Source organism: Phyllostomus hastatus, unplaced genomic scaffold (assembly GCF_019186645.2).
Source record: "Phyllostomus hastatus isolate PE091 unplaced genomic scaffold, TTU_PhHast_1.1 phas_contig_17, whole genome shotgun sequence".
In the NCBI taxonomy this organism is placed as follows: domain Eukaryota; kingdom Metazoa; phylum Chordata; class Mammalia; order Chiroptera; family Phyllostomidae; genus Phyllostomus; species Phyllostomus hastatus.
Genome location: NW_025333664.1, coordinates 29,751,395 through 29,776,719, shown reverse-complemented (window position 1 = coordinate 29,776,719; position 25,325 = coordinate 29,751,395). Strand labels below are relative to the sequence as shown.

Sequence of the window (25,325 nt, the reverse complement as noted above, 5' to 3'; positions counted from 1 at the left end):
GGTTAAGCTTTGGGCATGCTGAGTTAGGATACACAAGGCAATAGGATACCTAATTCGGAAGAGAGCTCTGAACCTGGTCTATGTGGAATTATGAGGTCTTCAGGGGTTGCAGGCAGCCCGAGTCTGGGAGAGAGCAAAGAGGTAAGTTTCAAGTAGGGAGAGTGACCACCACCATCAAATGCATGCTGTTGCCTTGTCCTTCCTTTTTCCTCATTCTTCTGCCTTCTGTTTATTCTCTGTGCTTTCATCCTTTCCTGCTGTGACATCAGCCATCACATGGCTTGTGGCTTTAATGTCCTGTTTGCTGTATCCCCTCTCTTCCCCTCTAATCTGTTTATAATGTGTGTGGACTAGGAAACCCCATAAGGAAGTTCACTAGAACTGTGTATAAATAGGCTCCCAACGAGACCTGAAGTTGTCTACTTGGTCTTTGTTGCGTGCTTGGTGAGATTTACTTTAGCTGCTGTTATGGCTGGTTTTATTATTATTATCAGCAAAATTCTAGTAGGTGCAGTATTGTCATACTGCATACAGATATACATCCTACATGGAATAAAATATGATGCTCCTAAATAGTTTACCGATTGTACTGAATCAATGCCACCTCACTGGTGTGGACAGAGACTTCCAAATCAATGACCTCACTGGTGACTTTGACAGCATCCACCCTAAAGAATTACTATATTTTGCCATGTAAAATATGCACCCATGTTTTGGCCCAAAGTTTTAGGGAAAAAACTTTCATTTTAATTTTTTAATTCAATTTTTAATTTTTTATGTATAGATATTTGTTTTGGTATTATAAAGGAATTTTAGCATTTATTTTTTTAACATATTATGGTACAAGAAATTTTATGTAACAGATAATTACAAAACACAAGGACAGATACGAGGTATTTCAGGCACTGCCCATGTATAATGCACATCCTTATTCTTCCCTCAAAAATTTGGGCAAAAAGTGCACATTATACATGGCAAAATATGGTAGCAGCATGTGACATTATCCAGTCAAGCTACAAGGGTGAATTCAGAAATCTGTGGGCTAGGTCTGTGGCTTGTATCCCTTCCAGCTAAAGCCCCAAAACGCTGGACAGAGAATGGTGCCAAAACTGACCCAGAGCCTCACCTCTCTGGAGGAAATAACAGAAGTCCTATCCTTTAGGGCTAGGTTCCTTGTAAACTGTATAGCATTTCTGATCCTCAGGAGAGCTGTCACACATGCACACACCCCAGCATGCATACTTTACCTCAGCATGGCCCTGTGGCACTTTGGTACACCCCCATCTAACCATGTATGTGCAGTCTCAGAACAGTGGAAGAGAACAGGATTTCTTGACTTGAGGTCTATGTTTGGGTCCGAATACTCTAAAATATGAAAATTTGTGTGTAGTGGGAAAGTGGGGGGGCTGTCCATGTGCATTTTTTCCCTGTGAGGAGAGATCCATGGAGCTCACCAACTTCTCAAGAGTCTGCGAGACAAGGGTGTTTTTTTAGAAAAAGAAGACATGCTTGGAAGAGTGGAAAGTATGTAGAATTTGAGGTGGAGGAATCTGTTTTTGTGATCCATCCAGGTCTGCATTAAAATTTATTCAAACTGGTTGCACAAATCTGGACAGTTACCCATGTAGTTTGTGCCTCAGTCTCTTCATCTGTGAAGTGGGGATAAAACAGTATCCACTTCGTGGATGCTGTGTTAAGAGAAAATGTGCTAATCCTTGTAAAGTGACTTAGCAAAGTCCTTCAATGCAGGCTCACCATGAATAATCAAACTTCCCTGGGTCTCAACTCACCCACGAGCCACGGTTTACGTTTGCGAGGTGTGGGGTTCTTTACTGTTTCTTTCAGTTTTAAGTCTCAGAAGAATCCGGAGGGGAGGGTGGGTAAGATGTAATTTCAAGGTAAAAACTAGATGGCAGGGACCAAGGTGCTAAGCTCACCTCTCAGTCGTGCTGGGGATCAGAAGCCACGGACGTACTGGCACCCACGCGCCTAGGCCCCTGGAGGCGCAGGGTGGCCCCGCTCCGGTTCTCTGCCACCTGGTTCCTGCCCTAGCGGCGACCTCGGGCTCCAGGAGCCCGCTTGGGACGCCGAGACGTCAAAGGTGTCCTTGTGCGCAAAGCAGGAGAGCTGGCGCGCGGAGCTGCAGGGAAGGGGGTGAGTGTCCATGGGTCCACAAAGCGCGAGCGCGCTGGGAGGTGAGCACGGGGGAGGGGCGGGGGGGGCGGAGCGGGAGCCTCAAAGAGCTGGGATTGTGAGCTTCCGCCTTGCAGGGCCCAGTTACCAGGGGCAACCGCAGCGGGCGGGGCTGGGCTGGGCGGAGAGGGGAGGGTGGGGTGGTGCTCGTCTCCGCCCACCGCCTTCGGCTGGTCGGGCCAGGTGACAGGGTCCATACTAGGATGTTTGGGGTAGGTTCAACACTGCAGGTGTGGTTGGTGCAGGGGCGGTGTGCCTAATGCTAAGGTCCCCAGGGGTCCGCCCTCACCGTCGTTCATCTGCTTCTCCCACCTCCCGACTTCATTAAAAAATTATTTCATTAGAATTGTAAAGGTCATAAAGTAAGGTAAAGTACAATGAAATAATTTTTGAAGTAAAATAAGTAAGTTATATAATAAAATGAAAAGTGAATCCACTTGTCAGGTAACTGCTGTAGATTATTCTAAATCTACCCAGAAATTTTCTTCGTGTACCCCTCGATACATACATGCTTAAAAATATTTATACACGAATGGGAGCAAAAATATAAAGGAGATCATTTTATTTCAGGGCCTGCATGTGTACCCTAATGTCACAACCCCAACACACTATTGGGGAGGCAAATTCTTAAAGCTTTTGTTTATGGGAATGTAAAATAAGCATGCTTTAAAAAATAGCATGCAATAACTTCCAAATAAAAGCAATAGTCCCCCTACCCCACTCTATTCTGTCAATAAGTTCTACCTACACTCTGTTTTAAAAATGTTAAGAATTATATCATGAACACAAAAGAATAAAATATGTAACATATGGAAAGTGTGAAGAACCAAAGCACACCATGACTAAAGAAAATGAAGCCTGCCTCTACTGCTGTATTCTGTGTCTTTCTCCCCAATACTGTATCTTTTCTTTCTTGCCCTCAGAAGTAACTGTTATTCTGAATTTTATATCTATCATCCTTTTGCCTTTTTAAAAGCATTTTGCTTCATATGAATGCTTCCCTAAAAATTGTGTATTTAGTACTGCATGTTTCAAGAATTTATAAAAATGTGTATTACTTTGACATTTCTTTAACATCATATTTTTGAAATGTAACTGTGTTTAATTATAGTTTCTTTACCATTCCACAATTCCACACCCCCTTTAAATTCTACTGTTGATGGACATTTGAGATACTTCAGTGTTTTCCAGTAAAAGCAATGCTGTTATGATTGTGTTTGTACATGTCTTTAGATGCACAAGTTCAACAATTTCTCTAGGGTAAATTTCTGATGTTGTAAGTTATCTATATCATTAAGATAATGTGAACTGGTTTACCAAGTATATAGAGCAATTTAAAACTCTCATTAGCAGTGTGTCTTCCAAAACTTGGTTTTGTCACACTTTACATTTTTTGCCAATCTAGAGGGTGGAAACTGGCATTTCATGATTTTATTTTGCATGTTCTGATTACTGATTGTTAGTTTGAGGGCTTGATTCCTCAGAAATATTTGAGTGTAACTTTATTGGCAAGCCATGCTATTCAACCTCAAGTACATACCACAAAACTCTCTTAGATTTCAACAGAATCAGGGGACCATTTCTTGAATTACTGTCTCTTAGTATAGGAAAAATGTCACACTTGAGTGTGAGTTTTGACCTAGTAGAATTTAGTAATGAAGAGTAAGGAAGTCACTCAGTGTACAGGCTCTCAGTTTGTCAATCAGAATAAGATGAACTGCCCTACAAGTCATAAAGGAAGTATACAGAATAATGAATGATCTCATCTTGTCTCTTGTAGACACATGTGATTGATTTTTGGGGAACGCCTCTATAAATAAATAGTTCTGTGTTACAGGTTGTCAATGTATATTTACAATAATAGTCGTTCTCATTTGGAGACAAAGTTGATGTCAATGATAGCATTGTTTATTTAACTCTGGAGAAGTTTCCTAAAGTTATTTGAGGTTCTGGTGAATTTGGGAAGAAACTCATCTAGAAGACTAAAAGGAATGGATTAGTAATGTGTAAGCTATGCTTGGTTTATCAGAACTGTTGGTGCAAATATTTTGAGAAGTTGGGTAAACATTTGTTAGTTGATTGAGACCTTGGAGATAAGCAAAGCAGTCTGACTCATGTTCCTAATGTGGTTTCAGGTAAATTTACTCTCTGAGTTTCATAAAAGCTCTGATGCTATAAGCAGGTAGCTGAAAAGTAGTTTCACAATAGATAATCATATTTGATTTCAACCTTTTTTAGCCTAGGGAGGATAGTTACGCTGAGCTACTTAAATGTACCAACTTCCTACTAATGAAGAAACAGTCATAACGTGGGTAAAATTTTAGAAATCTTACATATTAGTAAATGGACACAACCTTTCCCCTCTTTATAAAAATACTGCAAAGATTTTAACTTGAACTTTATTTATTTGTTTGTTCGTTTTTGCCCTTAGCCACTTGACTGTAAAGGTATTAGAACTTGGGCAACACAAAGGAAAATGGGAGTAAAGGGAATCTGTTTAAAACAAAGAGAAGTAGCAGACAAGTTTATATAGTTCTTACCAACAATAACTAGGAGACAGACAGCTACATGGGCTAAATTCTCTCCCAATGATCTCACTTGAGCTTTGATCTTCATCTGATATTAAATAACCTTTTATGTACAAACTACAACTGTGGCAAAAGATCCCACATTTAGTACTTCTTACTTTGACCTATACCTTCTGAAAAATGCTTGATGCATAATAGTGATTTTGTTGCATTACCTCACACATCTTTATGAAGATTGTCACTAAAATTCAGTAACAAACTGCATTAACTACCAGAGCTGTTACATAAGAATTTACTGGCCTAAAAAGCAGGCCAGATTTTCATGAAGTAGTAACTGGTACGGTATGCCAGTGGCTGAAGGTAAATTTAATTGGAAATAAAATTCGTTGAATCATTATGGATTTTTCCATAAGATTAAGGCAAATTTAGTTGAGTTTGTTATCTTTTCACAAGTATTTACAAAGTGCATTTCTATAATGCCATGTGTTAATATTTTTTCCCTCTAAAAACAAGGAAACTTTCAGGGTGCCTCTGTTGTGGAGAAGGCAATTCACTAGTTGGCACTGCACATTAGTTTATAACTTTATGTATCATACAAGTAAGTGATGGATTGATAACAGATATTTAGTTGTTTCTTTCCAAAAGAAAAATGAAGACATGTCAAAAACCTTTGAAATGGGAAGTAAATTTGTTGACAATATAAAGCACTGCTTAATACTTCTATGAAAGACTTAGATGGACTTTTTCACAATGTATTGTAGCAATTACCAGACACCAGTTGAATGGATAAGTGCTGAGCAACCATACCTTTAGAATATGAGCGGCTTGTGGATAAATGTATTCATATCAGGATCTGTACTTTTCTCTGACTTAAAGACTTCTAAGCTCATGGGAAAACTTTTGTGAATAAACACCTCACAAATTCTCTTGTTCCTGAGCATATTTTTCATTATTTATATGCTATGGTTGCATTATATAGAATTCCTATGCATGTGGTTATTTTTGAATCTATGGTATCAGTCTACTATCTTAGCATATATGAAATTTCTCATAGTAAGTGTATTTCAATCATTTTTCCTTATATTTCTAGTAATTTTAATGCTATAATATTTGCAAATGTAGATTTATACCATATCTGATTTCCAAATTTCACCTTTTATTTTTATAGAATGTCTCTCTTTTTCTTAGGTAGTGTCTATACCCATTAATTCCTTCTGGTCTAATATTCATTTCTTTTTGTTTGTCTTACTCCAGTCTCATATTTTTAAACTTTCATTATCAATTATTTTTACATTTTTTTGTGAACACTATGTAGCTAGCTTTTTCTGTTACTATTTAGCGCAATATGTTTCTGCCTTTTTATGAGAGACTCTAATACCCTGACATTTAGTGTAACAAGTGATACACTTGGTTTTAGTTTTGGAATCTTATTGCTTATTATTTACTTTACTCTGCTATGACATCTTTTTTCTTCATTTTTTTTGAATGGCTCAAACTTCTCCTTCTTAACTTGAGAAATTTCAAGAATATTTCCATCCCATTAATCACCTTCCATTTTCAGGTACTAATAATCTATTTTTCATTTTATAAAAATAAGAGGAATTTTCCTGTTTATATCCAGATACTCTGTTCTCCAAGTTCTTTCTTTAATCTAAAAAATAACACTGTCATTTCCCCACATTAGTTTTCCTTTCCTATATGAGATCTTGGGAATGATTTTACATCCCTCCAACCTTCTACTCAGCCCCAATTCTTGAGTTTGGCCAAAATAAATTAGAATTTCTAATTCTAGAAAATTATTACACTATCATTGGCAGTATGAATCTTTCATGTCAAAGCATATGACACATTCCTATGCTTTGCCTCCTTGCACAAACATAAGATTGCAACTAAAGATTACAAACTTCACAGGGAAGAAATATCCACAGAGAACCAACAGTGAAGGGAAGGAAGCCAGGGTTCAAATCAACAAATTGGAACATAACAAAACCAAACAAGAAATACACAGAACTGCCAGAAAATTGAACTGTATGTAAGTCCGACAACCAAGGATTTAAAGAAGACATATTCATCCAGACAGGTAGGAGGAGTAGAGATGGGGAGCCAGGGCAGAGAAGACATGGTGTGGCCGTTGTGAGGCAGCAGTGACCAGGCAGTGTCATCAGTGGCCAGTGGAAAGGGCACTCTCACTTAGGGATATCTGGGGAGTGAGCCTCAGGCCAGACCACACAGAAGGAAATAAAGCCTCATAAGTCCTGGTTATAAAAACAAGTGGTGTTTGGGCAGTGGAAGAAATTGCTGGTCTCTCAGGAGAGTCTGTTGAAAGGGCAGCAGAGTCCTAGAATTCCCACCCACTCTGGGAATCACAACCAGAGCAACAGCTAGAGGGGTACCAGTTGCATAAGGAACTGGAAGCAGGGTGAGTGCAGAACAAGCCTCCAGCGGTCAGACAGCAGCATTGTCCCCTCTCTGACCTTTTCCCCACATACAAAACGGTGAAGCGGACAGCACCCACCCTGGCAATTACTTAAGGCTCGGCCCCATACAACATAACAGGTGTGTCAAGACCTGTTATGTAGTGAAAGGAGCTTACCTAACACACAGAAACAAACACAGGAAGGCTGCCAAATTGAGAAGACAAAGAAATATGGCTCAAGTGAAAGGACAGAACAAAACCTCATTAAAATAACTACACAAAATGGAGAAAACCAACCTATCAGATGCAGAGTTCAAAACACTGGTGATAAGGATGCTCAAAGAAATCATTGGGTATAGCAAAAGCGTAAGTGAAGAAATGAATGTTACACTAAGTGAAATAAAGAAATATCCACAAGGAACCAACAGTGAAAGGAAGGAAGCTGGGGTTCAAATCAATGAATTAGAACATAAATAGTCAACCAGAAAAGAGTGAGTAAACAAAAACTTAAAAGAATGAGGAAAGAATAAGAAGGCTCTGGGACATCTCCAAATGTGCCCACATCTGAATCATAGGGATATCAGAAGGAGAAGAGAAAGAACAAGAAATTGAAAACTGATCTGAAAAAATAAAGCTTCCCTAATTTGGCAAAGGAAATAGACATACAAGTCCAGGAAGCACAGAGAGTCCCAAACAAGTGTGACCCAAAGAGGACCACACCAAGGCACATCATAATTAAATTGCCAAATGTTAAAGATAAAGAGGGAATCTTAAAAGCAGCAAGAGAAAAGGAGACAGTTACCTGCAAAGAAGTTCCCATAAGACTGTCAGTTGATTTCTCAAAAGAAACTTTGCAGGCAAAAAGATACTGGCAAGAAGTATTCAAAGTGATGAAAAGCGAGGACCTACATCCAAGATTACTCCATCCAGCAAAGCTATCATTTAGAATGGAAGGGCTGATAAAGTGCTTCTCAGATAAGGTCAAGTTAAAGGAGTTCATCATCACCAAGCCCTTATTATACAAAATGTTAAAGAGACTTATCTAAGGAAAAGAAGAAGATCAAAACTATGAACATTAAAATGACAACAAACTTGCAACTGTCAACAACTGAATCTAAAAAAAAGAAACAAAGTAAGCAAACAGCCAGAATAGGAATAGAATCTTAGCTATGGAGATCATCTGGAAGGTTATCAGTGGAGGGGGGGGAAGGGGGAAAATGGGGGAAAAGGTACAGGGATTAAGAAGCATAATTGGTAGGCACAAAATAGACAGGGAGATGTTAAGAACACTATAGGAAATGGGGAAGCCAAAGTACTTATATGTATGACCCATGGACATGAACTAAGGGGTGGATTGCTGGAGGGAAGGGGCGTACCACTCAGATGCGGGCAAAGGGGGGAAAATTGGGACAACTGTAATAGCATAATCATAAAATATACTCCAAAAAGCATAGGACACATTCCCAAAGTATGTATCTTTTTTCATTGAAAGGCAATTTCACGTTGTAGGTATGAGCTTGGGCAGTTAAATCAGACTACCTGGGCTTGTTGTGTCTCAGCTCACCTGCCTGCTAACCATGTAAGTTTGGTCAAATAAAAAATTTTTTGTGGTCCAGAATAATAATAAAAGAATAATATCATCATAGTAGTTTAAAATGCCCACACTCTTTGACCTTCCCTTCAAAAAGTGGAACTTAATTTTACTCCTGTTTCATGTATTTAGTCTCTTTAAAATTATCCTGAATTTAGTCTCTTAATTCTCGTCACTAGACAGTGTGTGACATCTGAGATGAGGTCATAAAAGATACTGTGGCTTCTGAATCTCTCTCAGAATGTTCACTTTGAGGAAAGGCAGCTGCTGTGTTAATAAACTCAAATAGCCCTATAGACAGGCCCACATGGGAAGGAACTAAGACATCCACCCAATAGCCATTTGACTCAGTCATCTAAAAAGTAGATCCTTCAGCTACAGTAAAACCTTGAGATGCCTGAAGCTCTGGCTGGAAGCATCAGTATTTTTCCTTTCTCACATCCTTAGATGGTCCATGACCAGGCTTAATGGAGACTTTGCCACAAAATGTTTGATTTCTTTCCATCTTGTCTCTAACCATGCTGCAGGAAGTGTAAATAGGAGATAGGGGGAAATAAATATTCTGGAGGAGACAGAATTTGGAGGAAGTCACAGTGTGGTGTGCGAATACTTCCTAAATCCCCTAGGATTGGGCAGGGTGCACTGAGGTCTGAACATAAAACTTCTAAAGTGTGCATGTAAGCTGGACCTACATTATGCTATCTGCTTCTCATGTGGAGATTTCTGAAGGCAAGAGACTTTATGCAGGATCTGACCAACAGGAGATGGTGGAATTGCAGAATAAATAGTCACTCACCTCTTCTTTATCTCAAAGGATAGCAAAGAGAGATATCTGAGATTAGCTGAAGGGTAGAAGTTAGTTGTGAGCTAGCCTGGTGCTGAAGCAGTGGAAGGAAGATGGACATAATTCTTCAATGAGCATACGTGGTTTGTGGGCTCCAAAGGGAAATGCAGCTGAGTTTAGGTTAAATGGGTTTAAAAAAACATACCTATTAGCTATATGGAAACAAGCACATTAGTAATAATTTAAAAATCAGACTCTTTCTATCTGCCCAGTTTCTGGGCAGGACCAGCTGAAGACCCCAGCAGTAGAAGACAACATGGTCCAGTTGTTTCCATGAAAGAACCATTAGTCACCATCACTCATCTAAGCAGATTCTCTTTGTGCCTTTTCCTCCATTCTCCCTCCCACAAGCACAGACCAATGATGAAAATGTGCTGATACTGACAGTACTTGGATTTCACTGGCTCATTACTTGTGACTGTTATTGTAATAACAAATTTTACAGAAAATCCTAGATTGGACTAGATTATTAAATAAAAACATTTAATTGTCTCATCACCAAGTGAGAACAGGGGCTCTGCAAATAATAATACAGTTGGTTATGGAAAGGGTGACCATGCATTAGTGGTCTGACTGGGACAAACTGGTTTACACTTTGTGTTTAGGCTTCATTGTAAGGAGGTAATGCAGCCCTCTCATCTGACCATGAGGGGACAAGCCTCATAACAGAAGCCAACCAGCTACTACTAGCAGAAAAATTCCAGTAATGTAGGGGTTTAGTTAACTTGAATTAACTTGGACCTGCCCTACCTCTAACTTTATACCAAATGAGGTAATGATTCCCAGTATTTTTAAGCCATTTTGAGATCAGTCCCCTACAGCCAAAAATATCCTGACACAGCATCCTCTTGTACTCAACCAATGGTTCATCAACATTTGATATATTCATTAAATAAATATTTTGATGTCTATCTCATCTATGTAATATAAATATGATCTGAATATCCATCCAGAAATTATAATTGGTCTGTAATTACAATGTTATTTCTTCTCAACCTTCCTGTACTATTCCATACATAGGCAAAGCAAATTTGAATCATTGCCTTGATTAGAAAAACCATAGCCAAAAATCAGGATTTCCTGATCATTGCTATTATACATTTATTTCAATTAATGGAAAAGCCAAAACCTTTCTTTCCTATTTAACACTTCTCTAGAAAAGTAGTTGAAATAAACTAATACAATTCTAGAATGACTTGTGTACTATCTAGACCAAAATAAGGATGTACCTACAAAAACTATAGGTGCAGTTGTAGAAACAAGATCTTCATGAAGAAAACCTTAAATGATTGACTAACCTCAAGCTGGTTAGATAATTATTTTATAAATTTCTTGTTTTTTAAGATTTTATTTATTTATTTTTAGAGCAAGAGGAAGGGAAGGAGAAAGAGAGGGAGAGAAACATCAATGTGTGGTTGCCTCTCGCAAGCCCCCTACTGAGGGACCTGGCCTGCAACCCATGCATGTCCCCTTACTGGGAATTGAACTGGCAACCCTTTGGTTCACAGGCTGGCACACAATGCACTCAGCCACACCAGCCAGGGCTAGATATTTTTATTAAATGAACCCTTATCCAGTGCATCTTTTTATGATTGCAACAATTAAAATATAATACATATTCAAATCAGTAAGTGAATTTGTTAAAACAATAATCTTAGCTCATTGAAGACTCTTGAATTAACAGAATTCAAGTACCATATGTTTATATTTCATAGCATTTGCCTCATCTTAGTTTAATGACTGTCTTGTCTTGCACTACAAGAAATTTTACTTTGATCTCATTTTATGCTATAATAGGCGCATATCCATAGGCTGCATCTAGGTATGAATGCGGACAAGGAGTTTTTCTTTATTTTTTTAATTAAGAAAATATGTTTTATTGATTATGCTATTACAGTTGTCCCATTTTCTCCCCTTTACTCCCCTCCACCCTGCAAACCCCCTCTCACCCACGTTCCACACCCCCACCTTTAGTTCATGTTCATGTCTATGGGTCATACATTAAAGTTCTTTGGCTTTTACATTTCCTATACTATTCTTAACCTCCCCTTGTCTATTTTTTACCTACATTTACGCTATTTATTCCCTGTACCTTTTCCCTCATCTCCCCTCCCCTTCCCAGCTGATAACCTTCCATGTGATCCTCTGTGATTCTGTTCCTATTCTTGTTGTTTGCTTAGTTTGTTTTTGTTGTTGCATTATTTTAGGTTTGGTTGCCCACCCTGGTCCTCCACTTAGGCAGCAGAGCCCTCTCTGCCTGCCTGCTTATCTCTTCCCCTCCTACTGGTCTGGATGAATGTTTCTTCCTTAACTCCTTAGTTATCAGACTTCCATACAGTTCAATTTTCTATCAGTTCTGGTTGTGTTTTTTTTTGTTTTTAAATTGTTTGTTGTTTTTCTTTTAATTGTGCAACGAGGAACAGTGTCTCTACCTATGCCTCTATCTTGGCCAGAAGTGGGGAGTTTGTTAATATACTTGAGGCACACCAGGGACACAGTTTGATTAGTTTTTCATTCTTTCAGTCATATTTCCTACTACTCTGTCCAACTTTGCCAGTAAGATCCATGATATTATTTTCATTTCATATGAGCAACCAATAAAATGATTATTTCATTATTTCATTAGTTTTTCTGTACTAAATCTTAAAACAATTCATGTTTAAAACAGTGAAGGAAGACTTCTTTTTATAAAAGTTTGAAAACTTACTGTTTTTTTCATGTTGTTATCCTCATGTTGCTTAAAATCATGTTGCTATTATTTGAAGGTATCTTTCAGACATTTTAGGAAGATCATTTAGCAGGAAAAGTACAAATAAATTCATATTTTATTATGGTAAACATTTTTTTCTCCTGAATTGCTTTTGAAATTATCCTTATGCATCTGGTGATATAGGAAGAAGAATTCAATGGAGTAACATAATGGGGTAACTTGGGTTTTAGTTCCTATAGTTCAGGGGTGTCAAACTCATTTTCACTGGGGGCCACATCAGCTTCACAGTTGCCTTCAAAGGGCCAAATGTAATTTTAGGAATGTATAAATGTAACTACTCTTTAACAGTTCAGTGAGAACTCGGCGCTCCAGGTAGAAACAAGGTGCTGGGCCAGACAAAACAAGGGAGAGGGCCAGATTCGGCCCACAAACCTGTGTTTGCCACCTGTGCTGTTGTTGGCAACTGTCCTGTCTGGTTTCAGAAGCTGTAACCACCACCCTCCCCCTGCCCCCATGGCTAAGGCTGAATGAGTGACCTTCAGACCACAAGCTGCTAAGGAGGCAAAGCTTATCTCCCTTGTCAGGATGCCACCTCTGCTACTTTTACTTTACCCTGCCTAGCCCCCAATGCTTGATCAGTTAGCCAGTGACAGGTAAGATTCCTCAAGGAAAGGACGATCTAAGACAGGCACGATCACGGGGACCCCCAGGGAAGGACTTGGGGGACTATGGAGAAAGGGGATGATGGACCCTCACCCCTCGGCTTTGACATAGCCTGAGTCCTCATTCTGTCTGCAAGAAGTCTCCTAATCTCTTGGCTGCCTTACTTCCCCTGCCTGACTTAAGCCTGAAACAATGCCTTAAGCCTGAAACAATGCTGGAGGTAGGTGCTGCCCTGTGCTGGAAAGGGCGGGTTCCCTAGGGTGATCAGGCCTAAGAAAGAATGCATAAAATCCTGTGAAACCTGCTTTGCTAATACCCCCAATTTAAATGATAAGGGTCCAACCCTGAAATTAATTTGTTTCCCCAAAGTTTTATGGCCCTTTAGCTATCTGACCCTGACTCAAAATAAGCCCTCAGAGTTCTTTGAATGTTATCTATTATTTAATCATTTCTGCCTGACAATGACTGATGAGCTTTATTCCTGTGCAAATTGAACCCAATAAAAGTCAGTCAAGGCAAGGGTCGGGGCACTCTCCTCTTGAGAGAGTGGCCGCGCTGTCCCTTCTCCTCCACAGGACTCAGTAGTCTGTGTGAATTTGTCTCATATCTCATCCACAATGTCTTGGACCCCATAGGCTGGGGTTCGCATCATGCTGTAGTTGAATCCTTGTTTGAATTACATCTGGAAGAGATCCAACCATGACACACAGTCATGACAACTGGTAAGAGTGATGGCAGACAGTAAGATTTAGACCTCAGTCTTCATTACATCATCATTCAACTGTCATTGGCATTACAGCAACTCATTCATTCATTTTTTAAAGGGAGCTTTGAATAATTGAACAATTTTTAAACATAATCTTCTAAGCAAAATAATATTTATTCATTGACTCCTTTATTTAACAAATTATCTTTATGTAACTACCATGTGCCAGCTACTGTCCTAGACATTGAAACACAGCACTGAACAAAAGGAATAAATTCTCTATGCTCATGGAGTTCATACACTTATATACAAGTTGAGAGGAAGAGACACATGCAAACAAAAAAATACAATTCTGGAAATAATAGGTTCTATGAAGAAAAATAAACCATGGTAAAGGTTACACAGGGTGCTGGGTAGAGGTACTAGTTCATATAGGTTGGCCAGAGAAGGTCCCTGTGAGAAGATGACATTGAAGAGCAGAGTGGGCTCAGAGGATTCTGAAAAAAGAGTATTCCTAATACAGATAATAGTAACTCCAAGTTGCTGAGGCATCCTTGTCCTAGGCAGATCAATAAACAGAAGGACAGTGCTGTGGCTGGAACATAGTGTTCATGTTTGGGTGGTGATGGAAGATCAGTACTTCATAAATGGTTTTGAAAATCATGGTAAGAACTTTGGCTTCTACTCTGACATGGGAGGTCATTGGGGGTATTTGTGCAGAGGAATGATAAGATTTTACTTAGAGCACAGGTGGCAAACACAAGGCCTGAGGGCCGAATCCAGCCTTCCACCTTGTTTTATCCAGCCTGGCATCTTGTTTCTACCTGGCAGCAGCACTGAGCTCCTTGCCCTAGTTAAGGAGTAGTTATATTTATGCAGTCTTAAAATTACATTTGACCCTTTGAAGGCAACTGTAAAGCTGATGTGGCCCCCAGTGAAAATGAGTTTGACACCCCTGACAGAACATAAAAGGATTGCTCTGGCTGATCTATGGAAAATTGATTTGTAAGGCAGTAAAAATAAGAAGGGAGAGAAAGTAGGTGATTGCAGATGTTCAGATGAAGGCTGATGTCTTGGACTAGGGTGGTGTGACAGACTGATTTCAGTTGATGGGCTCAGTTAATGCCTCCTTGCTTATTCTTGTTCTCTTTTGAGACTGACTTCCCTGCTGGAAGATGGGAAAGCATGTGGAACAGAGACCATCATCCCAGATGAAATCATTCCAGATCAGCCAACTGGCAGCTGCTCAACATATGTGAGCCCCACTCAAGATCAGAAAAGCTTGCCCAGCTGAACTGAGCAAGATCAGCAGAGCATCTCAACTCATAAACTTACAAATGTAGAGGAAGTTGTGACACAAAATTATGGAATTATTGTATGAACCATATTTATTGTATTTCAAGAAGCAGATGGCAGTCATGGAGATGATTGAGGCAGTTGGCTAAGAGAAGCCATGTAACTCCAATATTCCCCTACTGGACAATTAGAATAATAAATATGGATAATGGAAGTAAATATGTCTGTGTCTGTATAATATATTAAAAAATATATATTTTTAAATCTTATCACAAGGATATGTTTAGTGTTATTAGATAGATATGAAGGGAGAGACATGCTGATGTGAGAGAGAAATAATGATCAGTTGCCTCTCATAGCTCCCCAAAGGGGGATCGAACCCACAATCTAGGTAAGTACCCCAGCTGAGGATGGAACTTGCAGCATTTTGGTGTACAGAACAACACTCCAACCAACTAAGCCACCTGGCCAGGGCAGTGGAGGTGGCTACTGAATCCAGATTGAATCTTTGTTCAACATATTGGGACTCATTAAAATTAAAATCATAAAAGTTGCCCTCAATGTAGAAAAATTTATGAAGTAGTTTTCTTCTTTCTCAAGGAAAAATCAAACATCAGCATGGCTTTGGCTAGAGGCAGAGAAACAAAAACTCATTTAAAAAGCTGCTTCTCTTTGTCACTTTTCTAAAGGAGATATACCAAAGTTATACACTTATTTTTTAAAAATAACCAGACTTTGAATAAATATTCCTGCATCTATTGTGGAACTGGACGCTGATAGATGCTGACCCTCTACTTGACTGGGTTTTTTTCCCTCCAGCTGCTGTGATTGCTCGTAATGGTCACAGCTGCCCATTCTCATGAGACTGCCCTAAGTCACTGGGGCTCACCCACCAGAGAATGCCTGGGTGCAGGGGTGAATGACTCTGTGGTACTGTTTACACGCCAGAGTTACTCTGTGATCAGATAGAGGCTGGATCTCAGTGGCATCCCCATTGCTGATTAGCTCCCTTTCTTGGTGCTCTCCTGAATTCCTCAGTCTCTCATTGGTATCCCCTGAGAGTACTCCCTCAATAGAACACTTGGCTAAGAATCCCTGCCTCATGCTGTTTCTAGGAAACCTGAGAGAAGACATAAAGCATTGGATAATTTGCTAAGTACTCTTCGCCAGTGATACCATCAGAAGACAAGTATTATTACTGTTATTTTTAATATTTGGATAGCTGATTTAACTGTCAGGACATATGAGCATATCATCAATTCCACAGAAACATTGAGAGAGCATGAAATACAATATTTTCCATGATTTACAGAGAAAGAAGTCACTTGTACATTTTCCTGAAAATAGATTTTCTCAAAGGCAAGAATTATCTGAAGAAATCTTAGAGTGTTTATTAATAGTAAATTTTTAGTAACTTGGACCGATGGAGAAAGCTAAATTGAATTAATTAGAAATGCAAATATTATTCTTAAATGTCTTCAGTTTGTGTCTTTTAACCAAAATGATCACTTCATGTTTGGGAAGCATCATGTTAGTAGTTTTTTATGCCAAAACAGTAATTTATGCATTGACTTTTATAAAATTATTAGTGTGAAATTGGGAAAAAAGAAAATGAGTATTAAATATAGAGAAAAGAGTTAATTTGGGGAAGAAATGTATAAGTACCATTTTAACTAACTCCAGGGGATTCTCACTATAAGTTCTTTGAACTGCATTTTGTTTATTTTATTAACTATTATTTGTTAAAACCACACTGCAAGTAAAGAGAATATATTGTTTCACCATAAATGTTGTGTTGAAATTGACCTGTAGCTGTAACTATGTATAAAAATGTCACAAACCTCAGCCTTAATTCTGAATCATACTTTATGTTATGGCTACTCTATGACACATAATTCATAAAATTAAATGGTATGTTTGAATATGATAGAAATTTAAAATTACTTAATATAGATCCAAAAGAAAGAGATGATAGAGAAATCTAGTCCAATTTCTGTATTACTCTGCTGAGGAAACTGCAAATTAAAAGATTAAGTGACTTATTCAAAGGCATGGAGTTAATTAGTGTTATGTCTGGAACTAAAAGGCAGAATAGGATGTAATAAACATATTCATTATAAGGTATAACTGTTGTAATTGTTATTCTTATGTTTAAAAAGAATGAAAATACATTGAAAATGAAATGGAAAATTGATAGTTATCAATATAATTATTTCAAATAGTTCACTTATCTACATAATTCAGGTAAAAGTCACCATTGTAATTTTATCCTAAATTAAATGGATATTTTTTAAAGGTTTTATTTATTTATTTTTTTAGAGAAAGGAGAAGGGAGGGATAAAGGGAGGGAAAGAAACATCTATGTGTGGTTGCCTCTCACATGGTCCCCACTGGGGACCTGGCCTGCAACCCAGGCACGTGCCCTGACTGGGAATTGAACCAGTGACTATTTGGTTTGCACCCTGTGCTCAATCCACTGAGCTACACCAGCCAGGGCTTAAATGTATATTTACTACTAATTTTCCAATGCATAGAAATTAAAAGAGAAAACCCTAGTTATATTATCTAGTTGCTTCCTCTTATTAAAAATGTTTAATTTACCCAGTTAGTCAGAATCTTCAGCCCTTCAGTTGTTTTCTATAACTATGCTGCTTCAAGTCACTTCCTTTTGCAGAGATAGCAGCTAATGGTACAAATTTTGGTAGTGCTGTGTGGAATGTTGTTTAGGATGACTTAGTTGAATACAGCAGGACTTCTTAAACTATTAATGTACATAAGAATCATTGAGATATTTTGCTAAAAATGCAGATTTTAAAATGCAAGGCCACAAAAATGAAATTAAGAAAACTTATTTACAATAATGACAAAAAATACTACATTGGGAATTTTTTTTAAAGATTTTATTTATTTATTTTTAGGGAGGGAAGGGAGGGAGATAGAGAGAGAAACATCAATGTGCGGTTGCTGGGGGTTATGGCCCGCAACCCAGGAATGTACCCTGGCTGGGAATCGAACCTGGGACACTTTGGTTCTCAGCCCGCACTCAATCCACTGAGCTACACCAGCCAGGACTTACATTGGGAAATTTTTGATAACAGAAGTGCAAGACTTGTAACTGAAAACTATCAAACATTGTTGACAGAAATTAAGCAATACCTAAGTAAATGGTAAGAAATCCCATATTCATGGATTATAATCCATAGAATTGGATTCCATTAATCTACATAATGGATTAACATTGTTAAGATAGCAATATTCCCCAAATTGATCTACATATTCAACAAAATCCTTATCAAAATCCAAGCTGTCTTTTTGCAGAAATTGACAAGCTCATTCCAAAATTAGTATGGAAATGCAAGGGATTCAGATGGCCAAACAATCTTGAAAAAGAATAAAATTGGAGGACTACCACTTTTGATTAAGAAACTTAGCTCAAAGCTACGGTTAAAAAAAAACGTGGTATTGGTATAATTATGGACATATAGATTAATGGGACAGAGTCAAAGTCCAGAAATAAACCAATATACAACATTTATAATAAATTTATTTTTAATAAGGTTTCTCATTTTTAATGAAGAGAAAACTTTTTTGATAAATGATACTGGGATAACTGGATATCAGTATGTAAAAAAAATAAAGTTGGATCTTTACTTCATATCTTTTACAATAAATTAACTCAAAATAGTTTAAAGACTTAAATATAAAAGATAAAACTATAAAACTCTTAGCAAACAACATAGGAGTAACTCTTTATAACCTTAGATTGCTCAATGGTTTCTTAGATATGACACCTAAAGTAAAAGCAACCAAAGGAAAAATAGACTTTCAGCTAAGATGGAGGTATAGGTAGATACACTGTGCCTCCTCGCGCAACCAAAAGAAGGACAACAACAAATTTAAAAACAAAAAACAACCAGAACTGCCAGAAAATCGAACTGTATGGAAGTCAGAAAACCAAGGAGTTAAGGAAGAAACATTCATCCAGATCAGTAGGAGGGGTGGAGATAGGCAGTCGGGCAGAGAGGACTCATGGCAAAGTGGCAGCTGGAGGAACAAGGGGTCCCACATTTGCATCAGATAAACCAGGAGGAGCAAGTGGGGAGTGAGACAGACCAGGCAAACCAGGGTTCCACTGCGGGGGAAATAAAGCCTCACAATCTCTGACTGAAAAAAACCTGTGAAGGTTGAGGCAGTGGGAGAAACTCTCAGCCTCACAGAAGAGTTTGTTGGAGAGACCCACAGGGTCCTAGAATGTACACAAAGCCTCCTACATGGGAATCAGCACCAGAAGGGACCAATTTGCTTGTGGGTAGTGGAGGAAGTGACTGAAAGCCAGTGGAGAGCTGAGAGCAGAGCAAGCAGCATTGTTCCCTCTCAGACCCCTCCCCCACATACAGCGCCACAAGGCAGTGACTGGGTTGTCCACCCTGGTGAATACCTAAGGCTCTGCCCCTTACTACATAATAGGTGCACCAAGACAAAAAAAAATATGGCTCAAGTAAAAGGACAGATCAAATCTCCAGAAAAAATACAACTAAGCAACGAAGAGATAGCCAACCTATTAGATGCACAGTTCAAAACACTAATAATCAGGATGCTCACAGAATTGATTGTTTATGGTCACAAAATAGAGGAAAAAGTTAAGGCTGTGAAAAGTGAAATAAGTGAAAATGTACAGGGAACCAACAGACAGGAAGGAAACCAGGACTCAAATCAACGGTTTAGAGCAGAAGGAAGAAATAAACATTCAATCAGAACAGAATGAAGAAAAAAAAAAAAGGAGAGGCTTAGGAACCTCTGGGACAACTTTAAACATTCCAACATCCAAAGTATATGAGTGCCAGAAGGAGAATAAGAAGAGCAAGAATTTGATAACTTATTTGAAAAAATAATGAAGGAGATCTCCCCCAACCTGGCAAAGGCAATAAATAGACTTTCAGGAAGTCCAGGAAGCTCAGAGAGTCCCAAAGAAGCTGGACTCAAGGAAGCACCCATCAAGGCACATCATAATTACATTAGCAAAAATTAAAGATAAGCAGAGAATCTTAAAAGCAGCGAGAGAAAAGGCTACAGTTACCTCCCAAGGAGTTCCCGTAAGACTATCAGTTGATGTCTCAAAAGAAACCTTGCAGGCAAGAAGGGGCTGCAAAGAACTATTCCAAGTCATGAAAGGCAAAGACCTACCTCCAAGATTATAGCAAATCTATCATTTAGGATGGATGGGCAAATAAAGTGCCTCCCAGATAAGGAAAAGCTAACGAGTTCATCATCACCAAGCCCTTATTATATGAAATGTTAAAAGGACTTATCTATGAAAATACTAACAGTAAAATAACAAGAAACTCATAACTATCAACAATGGAACCTAAAAATAAAAACAAAAACAAACTAAGCAAACAACTAGAACAAGAACAGAATCACAGAAATGGAGATCACATGGAAGGTTATCAGTAGGGGAGGAAGGGGGAGTGGGGGGAAAGGTACAAGGAATGAATAGCATAAATGGTAGGTAGCACATGGTGGGGGGAGGTTAAGAATAGTATAGGAAATGTAGAAGCCAAAGAACTTATATGTACAACCCACGGACATGAACTGAGGTGGGGTGGGGGGATGAGGGTGGGAGGGGTGTGTAGGGTGGAGGAGAATAAAGGGTGGAAAATAAGACAACTGTAATAGCATAATCAATAAAATATATTTAAAAAAGAAAAAATAGATGAATTTGTTTTAATAAAAAATTTTAAAATTTATGTATCAAAGGACATTATTAAGAAAGTAAAAACACAACCCATGGACTTAGAAGAAAATATTTGCAAATGATATATGTGATAAGGTTACAGTATTCAGGATTATATAAAGACTTCCTATAACTCAACAATAAAGGACAAGTGACTCAATTAAAAAATGGACAGAGGATTTTGATTATCTTCTCCAAAGAAGATAAACAAATGTTCAAGAAGCATGGGAAAAGAGCGTCATTAATCATTCAGGAATGCAAATCAAAATTACAATAAAATACAACTTCATACTCACTAGGATTTCTATAACCAAAAACATGAACAAAAACAAAAGGTGGTGAGGTTGTGGAAACATTTGAACCTCTTAAACCTTAGTGAGAGGAATGTAAAATGGTGCAGCCACTTTGGAAAAGTTTACACCTTCTCAAAACATTAAACATAGAGCTATCATATGATCCAGCAATTTCGCACCTAGTTATAGATCCAAGAAAACTGAAAACATGTGTTAACATGAAAACTTCTACACAAGTTCTACATGAGTATTGAGAATAGCCAAAAGATGCAAATAATCCAAATATGATATATCTATTAAATAAAATACTCAATTATAAAAAGGAATAAAGTACTGATACATGGCACAAAATAGATATACCACGCAAAATTTATTTTAAGTGAAAGAAGCCAGACGCAGAAGTCAAATCTTACAGGATTCCTCTTACATAAAATGCTCGGAATAGGCAAATCCATGTTGACAGCAGGTTAGTGGTTCTCTAGGGATCAGGGAGGAGGGAATAAAGAGTGACTACTCATGGGTCCAGGATTTCTTTTTTTCACTTTTCAATTATATTTAGCATATAGTATTTCATTAGTTGCAGGTGTGCAAGACTGATTAGACCTGTATTAGCTTACAAAGTGATCATCTCAATAAGTGTACTTTCTATATGACACTATACATAGTGATAACAATATTATTGACTATATTCCCTATATTTTACATCTCCATGACTGGTTTTATAACTGGTTTTTGCAGTGATGACAGTATTCTGGAATCAGATAGTGTTGACGGTTGTACAATGTCATGAGTATACCTCAAACCCACTGAATTTTACACTTTAAATGAGATCAGGCATGTTCAGGGTGGTATGGCCACAGACTGAATTGTACACTTTAAATGGTTAAATTTGATGGCATGTGAATTATAAAAATGCAAGATTGGAGTGTGACCCAGAATTCTCATTTTCTTAAAGCTCTCAGGTGATGTTATGCACCTGGTTCACAAGTCACACTTAGTATAATAAGGGTTTCTTAGTATAACTAGGGTTTCTTAGTATAACAAGAAAGAGGTCTCTAAACCCTCTTTCTGAGGTCTGGGTGTGGCATACTTCTGCAAGTAATACTAGCAGTGTAGTTGTGTTTTGCCGGAAAGAGGCATCTCTCTTATATCTCCTATAAGAGGTTAAAGTGGTAACTGAGCAACAGATACTGGGTTAATGTGTGATGTACATTCTCACAAGGGACATGGTCCTACCTCCTTAAGATAGTGTGTATATCACACATCTTATCACCCCACCCAACCCTACCCCCTTAGGGTCAGAGTAGGCTCTAGTGGAACGAACATCAAGGATGCTACATCTGGGAAACTAGACAGTAGGTTGAGAACTATATCAAGCTGGGCCCCACCAGGAAAATAGAATCCATTCAAAGCATTTAACACAGGGGAAAATTTACTGGGAGTTTTTTGCATAGGTGATGGGTAAATAAGATGACAAATGGGATAGTGGGACACCCTAGATTTTAGTAACAGTAGGAAACCCCTAATAAGCCTTGGATGTTAAAGACAGAGCCTGTATTAACAAATTCCATGGGCCAGATCATACCCAGGAAACTGAAAACAGTGAGTCTGTCTCACTCTCTGTCAGGAGTGGAAAATGCAGAGGGACACAGCTAGAGGCACCACACAGGTAGGAAAGACAGGAGAAACACCCTGGCTTCTCCCTTTCTCCCACCCTCCGCATCAATGTGAGGTGCTATAACAAGATCCACAGACTGGTTGGCTTTCAAAAAAATTCATTCTCACAGTTCTGCAGGCTGGGAAATTAAACCTCTTGGTGTTGGCCTATTTGGATATTGGTGAGAGCTCTTTTCTTGGTTTCCTTCTTGCTGTTTCCTCACACGGCAGAGAGAAAGCTCATCTCTGTCCTGCTTTTTTCATAAGGACCCTAATTCTACTCAACTGGGCTCCATACTCATGACAATTGCCTCCCAAAAACCCTGCCTCCAAATAATATCGCATTGAGGATTAGGGCTTCTATATATGAACTTGGGAGGAAACAAACATTCTGTCCATAGTACTCTAGGATCCTGGAAGGGCCTCCTAATGGCTGAAAATCATTGGAAACCAGCTGACATACCAGCTGTTCCCAGCCTGGGAACAGTCTATGGGATCAGCCCAGAACAGGGGAAGAAGAGGAATGGAGTGGAGAGAAAATGGACCAAACACTAGCATAAGGCCTTAAAGGAAGGATTTATTTATCATTTATCATCATGAATGCCAAGGAAAAACAACAACAAAAAATCAGATGGCCTGGTTGAAAAGCTATTATCTTTCATGCTTCCCAACGTTGGTTGCACATTAGAAAGTTTTTAAAATATACTGTCACACTGCACCCCAGACCACTTACACTGGAATCTCTCGGGGTGGGACACAAGCACAAGTGTTTTGTTTTGTTTTGTTTTTAAACTACAACATGCAGTGAAAGTTAAGAAAAACTACTTTAGAAAAAGATTTTTGGCAGATAATATTTTATGTATCTTAGTATTGGTAATTACGATATCAGAGAGCATCATTTTTCTATTGGCCTTGTATTATAGTAGGAAACTGGAGCAAGAGAAGGAAGGAGACAATCAGGACAGACAAGGAAACTTCATGAACAGGTTTGTTTTTATGGTGACTATAACATTTTAGAAAGATGTCTGAAAGGAGAGCAAAATATTGAGCTGGCAGTCATAATCAGAGCAATTCAAGTGAAGAGTCTGACTAAAGGAAATAAAATCATTGGTGTTAGGTGGTAGAAATAAGAGAGGTTAAGCTAATAAGTCCAAGAGAAATTAGACCAGCTGCACACTGAAGAGACAGCCACAAAACAAGAAAAGAAGCAGAACTGGAGAAAAGATTGCATCCTTTTGACTGTAAATACAAGAGGACCCAAAAGTATATTAGAAAACCTAGAGGTGGGGTGCCATCAATAGACAATGTTTGTGCTGCTTCTGGCTGCCCTGGGGAACAGGAACCCCTTTCTCATTCTAATGACAGCATAATGAGGAAAAACACATGCAATAGGGTTACAAATAATTAGAGGCAGATTGAGACTTGGTCCAGGGAGCTTTCTTGGAGAAAGGCTAGGTAGGAATTGGGGTGGGATTTATGTGAGAGGTTGTAAGAAAATGGATTTAATTTATGTGTTAAAGCAGAAGCTGAAGCCTCTGTAGAGTATCTGGAAATCAGGAATTAACAGGAGGCTGCTTCTCCAAGTTGTCTCTTGATGCACTGGGCAAGTTTACCTGGGAATGCAGAATCCAGACAGCCCAGGCTTGGTGGCTCTCCACTCAGAAAGTGGAAACATTGATGTTTGATGTAAGAGGAAAAAATCATAATTTACAAAATCACACTGCTTCTTAGAAAGATGTAAATGCCAATTTTTGTTTTGTTTTTACTCAGTTGTTCTGCCTCTCTAGATGCTGAAAAATTCTAGTTTTGTACTTAATATTTTAACTTTTTTCAATGATTTTATTTATTTATTTCTAGACAGAGGGGAAGGAAGGGAGAAAGAGAGGGAGAAAAACATTGATATGTCAGAGAAATATTGATTGATTGCCTCTGTCACACACTCCAGCTGGGGACTGGGCCCACAACTCGGACATGTGCCCTGACTGGGAATCAAACCAGCAACCTTTGGCTTTGTGGGAAGACACTCAACCAACTGAGCCACACTGGTCAGGGCTCACATTTTAGCATTTAAAAAAATATTGTAAAGGGATTATCTTCACAAACTATTTTTGATATTTAAAGGTACTTTTTAGTACTTTTTTTCATATGTTAGGACAGAAATTTAAATATAATATTTTAATTTTTAAAGGTTTTTTTTTCAGTGACTAAAGCAGAAATTGAAATGCTTAATGTTTTAGAGCAATGTTGCTCAGACTTTCCTGTGCACAATAATAACCTGGGAATCTTGTTATAGATTCTGCTGGTCTGAGCTGAGGCCTAAGATTCTGCATTTCTAACTAGCTCTCAGGCAATTCCACTGCTGCTCCTCTAAGGACCTCACTTTGAGAGGCAAGATTTCAATTCATTAATAGCAGTTATCAGGAAATACAAATGGTAATTTGGTAGTGAAATGTTAACCAAATATAATATTCTTGTTTCATGAACTTTTTTTCACTTATGGAAACATTTTTGTCATATTTTCCTTTTGTAAATTACACAGTAATGAATTGTTATAAAAATTCATTAATTATAGATATGGGGAATAAAAGAAAAGTCCATCTTTATTCTCTACCCTTCTCCTCCCTCAGTCTCTTTCTTTTGTAGATAATAAATAATTTGGTATAATGAATTCTCTGTATATGTAAATAAAAATAAA

General features: G+C 38.3%; 1 protein-coding gene across 2 annotated transcripts in view; it reads right to left on the bottom strand.

The window, feature by feature from the left end:
* Positions 1 to 25,325, bottom strand: part of ANKEF1 (ankyrin repeat and EF-hand domain containing 1) — a 73,311-nt gene that overhangs the window by 22,963 nt on the left and 25,023 nt on the right. Inside the window, exon 1 of one of the 2 annotated variants that reach the window (XM_045833339.1) lies at positions 1,938 to 2,163. The exons of the other annotated variant lie outside the window; for it this stretch is intronic. The gene's annotated coding sequence lies outside the window, so the exon portion shown is untranslated. Of the gene's footprint in view, positions 1 to 1,937; positions 2,164 to 25,325 lie in introns of those variants that run through there. 2 annotated transcript variants of the gene reach the window in all.